General features: G+C 35.0%; 1 long non-coding RNA gene across 1 annotated transcript; it reads right to left on the bottom strand.

The window, feature by feature from the left end:
- Positions 1–1005: 1005 nt before the first annotated feature.
- LOC125479413 lies at positions 1006–5008 on the bottom strand. The gene is made up of 2 exons (XR_007259975.1): positions 4539–5008; positions 1006–1341 (listed from the first exon to the last, which is right to left on the bottom strand). It is a non-coding gene; the product is annotated as an uncharacterized LOC125479413 (long non-coding RNA).
- Positions 5009–7979: the final 2971 nt, after the last annotated feature.

Below are 7979 nucleotides of genomic sequence, written 5' to 3'. Positions count from 1 at the left end.
CTAATATCTTGCAGGTTAAGATCCCTCTTCTTTGCAATTCTTAAGTTTTGGACAGTCACCTCTTCAATCGGCTGCATAGCCGTTAAGCAACCAAACACGTATGCGAATGATATTTAACGGTGAAAATGATTGCACACCAAAGGCAATGAATAAGTTATAATAATGATTTCAAATGTTAGTGCAGCACGTAAAACCAAATTTGTTACCTGTAAGCTCAACATCGTGGTTGATACTCTTATGAAGCTGATCAAGGTCAATCAAATTGAACCACTGCTTTGGGATCTCCTGGTTTGTTTTGTCAATTGGAATGATTGTGGTTTTCCTATTTAATTTAACTGCGGTAGGATGAGGGACAATTTTGCTCAATGTCCTGTTGTGAACAACACGAAATTTGCTAATCTCGTATGCATTGCCAACTCTCAAAAGGTCCAAAAAAAAATTGGATGTCTCGAGCTTTCATAGTCCCATGAACTGCATCCCCCTATTAGAATGAGAAAATTAAAATAATACAGATTATTAAATGAGCGAGAGAATATTTAACACATGTGGTTTAAGAAGCTCAAAAACAGTGAGGATAGCACAACTGTGGCCACAGAGACAGCATTTATGATAAAATACACCATAACAGTAAAGACTACATTACGAATCGAAATGACAGCAATTGAAGCAACCTTGTAAACGAACTTTTAATTATATTTTTATGGGTAAAAAAAGAAACAAAACAAATTAAGAAAAAGAAGAATTGATGGCTTCTACTTAGTTTTGTTTACATATGTAAAAAAAACTTGTTTAAGCAGAATTAAATATAATATCCATAGTGAAATGCAAACAGAGTAAAAGTGTCAAGAACACACTCTAAAATTTGTTTTTCGAAGAATGAAATTTATTGTAACACATGCCATTATGTGGAGAAGATGGAATTTTGATTTCTTTTGGATTTGCATGAATATAGTGGCCCAGTATAAAAATTGACATCGAGGCCCATGATTGAATCCAATAAAACAGTTAACCACACAAACATAATCATGTAGAAGTGATGTATAATTGGGCAGCGAATTGCGTAGAGCAATTAGTTCATGAACTTTAGAGAATGTTTGACCATAAAATTTGTTGTACCAAGAACACAGTATGTACACTTGGTTATATAAAAACATAAGCATCTTACAATAACGAAAAAGGTGCAAAATTCTCACTTCTTTATCGACAAACACACAATCGAGACTTTGTGGCTGAGGATCATCTTCGATGGTTTATGTGATCCACATCCTACAAACCCTAATTTGGAGCTTGTTTGCTGGCTGGTATGGCCTCAGACAATGAAGCGGCATCATCTCCATCAATCTAGATACAAAAAAAATTGAGAAGCAAATTAAATTGAAAAATTAATAAGCTAATTTATCAAAAGAACGGCAGAGTCATGTTTAGAAAAACAAACAAAAGGACAAAATAACAATGCAAACTTATACCTTCATGTAAATGTTTTAAAACATCTTTATAAACTATGTTTTTTGTATAATCGTAAGGCATGTTGGAATCATGAGCAATAACAATTTTTAGAGCAATAGCAAGTACTCTAAACCGTAAACCCTTTAATCCTCCTAACCCAACTTAATAAGTAACAGTCTAATTATTTCTTAGCCAAAACTAAGTTGAAAATTGTCAATCCCATAACCGACATAGAAAACAACTCCAAATTCTCATTTCCAAACTAAATTTCCAATTCCCACCAAACTTTCCAAGCATCCAAACAGAGAGGGAATTCGATGATCATTACAGCGACATTTCAATGCAATCTATCCTTTAACAAAGCCAATTGCCATTTGTTCACATCAACTTCAATTTTTCCAATTCTAACAGATAAATGAAAACAACTACATATTAGAAGAAAGGAGGAACAATAAAAGGAATAACAGAAAGTTAGAAACAAATGCATAAAAGGACAAATGGTGTTTTAGAGAAAAGTTTCTCTATCTTGATATTGAATACACAAAATTTCAAATCTAAAGTATTTAGCATACTTAAACAGGAAAGAGCGCTAATTGCATGAACTAATTAGGATTAGAAAAATGGATTCAAGTAGATAACCGATTAAATTGAGAACGAAATTGATCAACAAAGTTGGAGCCGGTCTTTGGAAAACTAAAGTTGATTCGATTGTTCCATCGTGTTCATTCCAATGGTGAAAAACTAAATTAATCAGAAACAAAAAGATCTTAGTGAGAACCTATGTGGACGTTAGGACACGAAACGCATTAAAACTTCTAGAAACTCGAAGTTATCGCTATGTGGTTATGAAGACATATATATATCACCAAGAAACAAACAAAAAAATAAAAAATGGCAACAATTTGCCAAAATTTGTAAATCAAACACACATGTATCAACTCATTCTCCTCTGTTAGTCTGTTATCACCTCACATGCCACACTTTTTGAGACTGGATCAATTCGATCACAACCAAACTGCCAGTATTAAATTTAACTAACTAACGATTAAATGATTTAAACACTGTGTATTACAAATCCAAATCAATAGTGGTAATAAATAAGATAATTTCAGCTACCATTTGCGATTAAAATTGAACAATGCTTACTCCCAAGGAATATCTGACAATGATTGCAGCAATCAAATGTGTGTTTAATTGAATTAGCCATGTGTTTGAGGATCGGGAAAAGGGTTAGTTTGAGAGTCAACAGATGTTTATTATTAGCTATGCATCTGCTTAACAAACGGTAGTGCTATGTATTTTGAATGAGGAATTCAAAAACCAATCCCAATATGTCACTGTTCAAACACACGAAATTTCAGAATGTTTGCTATATGTTAAGCAAATACATATAAAGGTGGAAAGATTAGATAATGCAAAATTCCCCAACTATTCCATTAGACTATTAAACCAATTAAATCTCGGCTTGCTACAATAAAAACCACACATAAATCTCTACACCTTTCTATTTTTTTTTCTGCAGTTCAATTGACTGCAATCCAGGTACCTTTTGGCCCTCAACATTAATTTTGGCTAAAATAACATTAGTATGTTTTCCTAGAAATCATGGTTAAAAAAAAAAATGTGACAATGCACCGTTCAATCTTAATCCAATTGCAGAAGAAATCTAACTTTTGTAATTGTACTTTTTTCTTCTATTGTTAGACTAAGATCGAACTGTGAGCCACCACAAACACACCACTGTAAAAACCCCAAAATCCCGAAATTTATACCCAAAAAACATAATTTGAAAACCAAAGACCAAGGTTAACGAATATAGCAGAAGAATTCAACAGAAAATGTGCAAATAGTTTATACCAAATCCAAATTCCTAAAATCCACAAAACACAAACCATAAAATACATATCAAACATCACAAAAATTAGAGAACCTTAAAAGAAATTGAGGTGCACTTCACTTTTTCACATAAAAGAAAATATAAATAAGCATGTTCCCTCGATTAAGCTAAGAACAAAAAAAAAAGTGTATGATTATATACCTTCAAATGCCAAAGAACCAAGTTTTCACTCCAACCATAGTAAATCCATTAGCAACTCTCGAACATGTTAAATTCAGACAGAAGGTAAATAACTGTGATCCAATAATCTAGGAACGTGTCAATTTAACAACCATAACCCAGTAATCTTGGAGAACCACTATCCCTCCTTAACCCTAACACCCACACACCCCCTCCCCCCAGAAAATTAAAAAAAAAAAAAAAAAAAAAAAAAAAAAAAAAACCAGTTGTCCTGATGATTGACCACACTCAGTGTCCATTGGGATTTAGGATTATCTTAGAAGTTCCAAAAATAGGGGTAGTTCTTTTGTTTGCATTCTTTATTTTCTAGCAAGACCTATGGAATAAATTAAAGAAACAAACATGTATAGACACATCCAATTACAACATCATAATCAATGCAATTTACTCGGCTCCTAGCTAGCCTATTATTGTTCATCTTCATCCGTGCGAATCAAATCTGATTTTTGACAGAATATATGTGCAAGTGTGTGTGTGTGTGTAAAATATGCGTTTTTCAAGTATAAAGTTATCCCCATTTGATTACCCTGATTTCACAAAGTCCACTATTGTTAAGACTTGGAAGCCCACTTCCTACAACCAATTTCAAAACATGCATAAAAATTTTGCATCCTTGATTTCTGAAAAATAATTTACACCTAAGCTAGTAAAACTTTGGAAATTTATCTTGGAACCTAATCTATTGTCCTAACAACCATAATGCAGAGAAATTTGGGGTGACTTGGAACAAATGAAGCAGTGCAATAACAATCATGTACATTATTTTTTTTTTCAATTCATGCTTCAGTGTAGTTGGCTATGTATGCATGGGTTTCTCTTAACATCAAGGAAAATCATGACGCTGAATGTAATCCAATCATTTTTCATGCAGACAACAAAAAGGAACCCCCAAAACCTGACCTAACAGCACAACAAAATCCGAAAATAATTCACAGCAAAAGGGAAGAAACGATGACAATCTATGCTGATAGTAGAGAATCGAATTAAAATTGAACTTAGCTAAAAAAACACTTACCCTTCAACGTTTGGAGCCTCAGAAAAATTTATGAAGTTCACACAAATATTTTTAGGTGTCAATGCACCTATCCTGCAAATCAACAAAAATGGAAATGCATTAATACAAATGCCAATACCGATTTCCAAGATTTTATTATTCTCTTTACCCTTGCAACTGAAAAACAAAAATCCTAGAAAAATGAGCAAGAAGCTTAACCAGAAAAAATCATATTTTCAACCACCAAAACCCAATACCCATTAACCTAAGATTTTAGTGGTCTCTTAACCCTTGCAACTCAAAACAAAAAATCCCAAGAAAAATGAGCAAGAAGCATAAGCAGGAAAAAAAACATATTTTCAACCACCAAAACCCAATACCCATTTAATCATACACGAACGAAAAATCTGAACAAAGAGTCATAGATTAACGAACTGAAAACCCACAAAAAAAACCCAAAAAGAAAAGAAAAGAAAAGAAAACTGACCTTAAAACAACGAGCAATACACAAAACAGAGAAATGCATCCCCAAAATGAGAGAAAATGACAGAAAACGAAACAACTAAAGGAACCCCCAAAACTTGACCTAACAGTGCAACAAAAGAAGGAAATAATTCACAGCAAAAAGGCTGAAATGATGACAATCTATGCTAACAGTAAAGAATCCAATAAAAAATGGAACTTAGCTTTCAAAATCCAGCCACTCATCCGACACGCAAAAGCGGATGATTCAAAGTGACTCATGGACTAAGGAACCTTACTCGGCTCTGTTCACCATCCCAACCCCTCCCTCTCTGTTTCTCTCCCTGTTATTCGGACAATCGCTCTCTCTTTCTCTCACTGTCTCTCTTCCACTCACCTATGCCAGGATCTGCAAAGCCTTAGCTACACCGAAAGAAGAACGAACTGACGAGGTAGGAACCTAACCCCAATATGAAACCCTATTGATAAAAAGATGATTCTACCCCTTTAACTTATCATCCTCACCGTGGGATCTGAAGATGAGATGGACAGTCGCGTCATTTTACACAATAAAAAAAAATTTCTGAAGCCGAGTGGCAATTTGCATATCAGGTGAAAGCTACTGGGCAGGGAGCTTCAGTTCGAAATATGTCCAAAGACAAAATTACCCCCTAACTTTTAATAACTACGCTCCAACCCAGCCTCAAATCCCATGGTTTTGTTGTAAATAAAGCAAAATCGAGGGGGAAGGAATTGACCTCAAAAGACAAAATTACCCTCGTAACTTTTAATAACTACCTACCAAACCAGCCCCAAATCCTATGGCTTTGTTGTAAATAAAGCAAAATCAACCAAAAAAAAAAAAATGAACAGTGGCTGCCTTCCCTTCAATTTTAGAATAAATAATGTGCGCCTGAAAGTTTTCCTTCTGGGTCGAGCTCAAAGTCACACTCGACCCAAGCCCAATAATATGGGTCCAAATAAAAACACATCAAATTTGGAATATGTTTCAATGATAACCAATAAAATGGCCGCGGTTCATATTGTGGGAAACATTGTGGATCAGGTCTAAACGAGTGATTAATGTCATCTTAAAGCATAGTTACCGTGGTTCAAACTGTGGGAAATATTGTGGATTGGAAGGATGGATAGCTTGCCAATTTGTATTTAGAAAGTTAGAATCACTTATAGAAAATTAAAACAAAATAACGGATCCAAGTGACACACCTCGACCCGGAAAGTTCCGTAGGGCTCTGAATCAAGTTGTGCTGGCCGATACCTGGAAGATGACGAAGCTATAAATTGTAATGATGTGGAAAATGTGAATAAATTTAAACCTAAAAGTGCCTAAATATAAGAGTGCGTTGTGAGCGAGAATGAACCCATTTCACACGTGATGTCAGAGCATAAGTAAAGTACAGTAGAGTGGATTTAGAATCATACCATCGAAGGTAATCTCTAATACCAAGATTTGCCACAAATCCTCGTCGATAAGAAAGCTCAGCTATTAAAACCTGGAGAGGTGAAAAACAAAGGTGAGTGGGCCTGAAAATAAAGCTTTATAAAAACCATTTTGAAAACATTGTAACCCCTTGTCGTAAAACAAGTATCGTTTCCAAAATATACTTACTACGTATAGTATAAAAATACTTACTGTAGCCTGCAAAATCTCAAGAATTCATTACGGCACAATATCTCGTAGGACATCCAAAATCACAAAATCTCAACAGTAATATAAGTAAAATCAAGTGCTCATCAATCTATACTAGCACACAAGTCGGAGTCACCTAATGCGACCTGTACGACTGAACTGATGTTCATCAATCTATGCCAGCACACGAATCAGAGTAGCCTAACCTGTATGACAAGACTGGTGTAATCATAATATACGCTCTAGTGTTACATTCACGTGAAGACTGGGTGTAATCATAATAAGGCTCTAGTGCTATAATATACGCCTAATGCAACATGTATGATAGGACTGGCACCTACTTGGATCCAAGGTGAGCATGCGATGTGGAGGTGTTCATACATGTGAAAGACTGGCCCTGGCTCTAGGCGAGCACTAACACCGGGGTGCAACGATGATGAGCAGACTACATAAATATAAGTATGCCACAGTGATTTGATGGTTCTACTCAGCATAATATCATTCATAGTCATGTGTATAATCATGGCATCAAAGATTATAAGCATACATGTGCATCCCGTAGGATGCATCATATTTCATAAATTTTGTCATTTTGCTAATTTTTATAAACTTCAGTCTAATCCAGGCGTACGTAAGAAATTCTTTTTCAAATGCATAAATGGAAACTATTAATCATATATATATATATATAGACACACACACTATAAAAAGGAAAAGACCCACTCACCTAATGTCCGCGCTACAACTCCCTAACACAAATATTGAGGAGTCACGAACAATCATCGCTTAGAACAAATATCAAATCGCGTCTCAGAATTCTTATCTATAGAACACGTAACTTATATAAAACACATCCCCAAAGACGTTTCAGAATGATTTGTAACCCATTGACCAAAAGTCAACCGTTGGTCAAAGGTCGACTGTAAGGTCCACAACTCTACGTAACTTGATTTGGAAGTTTTGCACCTTGAATTTTTTATCCGTAACTTCCCAAGAGTTTCAATAAACTTCTAGAACAACATCCTAAAGTTTCAGAACTATCCAACAGTTAAATCTTCGCCAATCGCAAATTCAAGTAGCAGTCAATGTTGGATTTTACGAACTTTAGAAATTCAAATCGGGAAGATCAGTACGTCAGATTCCAAATCCATAAGTTCCTAATGTCCACAAATATTACGTACTATCACGTACTAAAGTTTGGTGCCAATTCAACGGTCGGATCATCGATTCATATAATAACCAAGTGGTGGTCTCTATCAAAACTATAGTCATACGACGATATTTTGTCAATTAGACATCACATATGGAATTAGGGTATCCAAGTTAGTCTGGGAAGGGCAGGTGGGGTC

This window comes from the organism of the source record quoted next, unplaced genomic scaffold (assembly GCF_019419815.1).
Source record: "Pyrus x bretschneideri cultivar Hongxiangsu unplaced genomic scaffold, Pyrus_bretschneideri_v1 Contig287, whole genome shotgun sequence".
Lineage (NCBI taxonomy): Eukaryota > Viridiplantae > Streptophyta > Magnoliopsida > Rosales > Rosaceae > Pyrus > Pyrus x bretschneideri.
The sequence above is the reverse complement of the archived record's forward strand: the minus strand, read 5'-3'. Positions and strand labels throughout refer to the sequence as shown.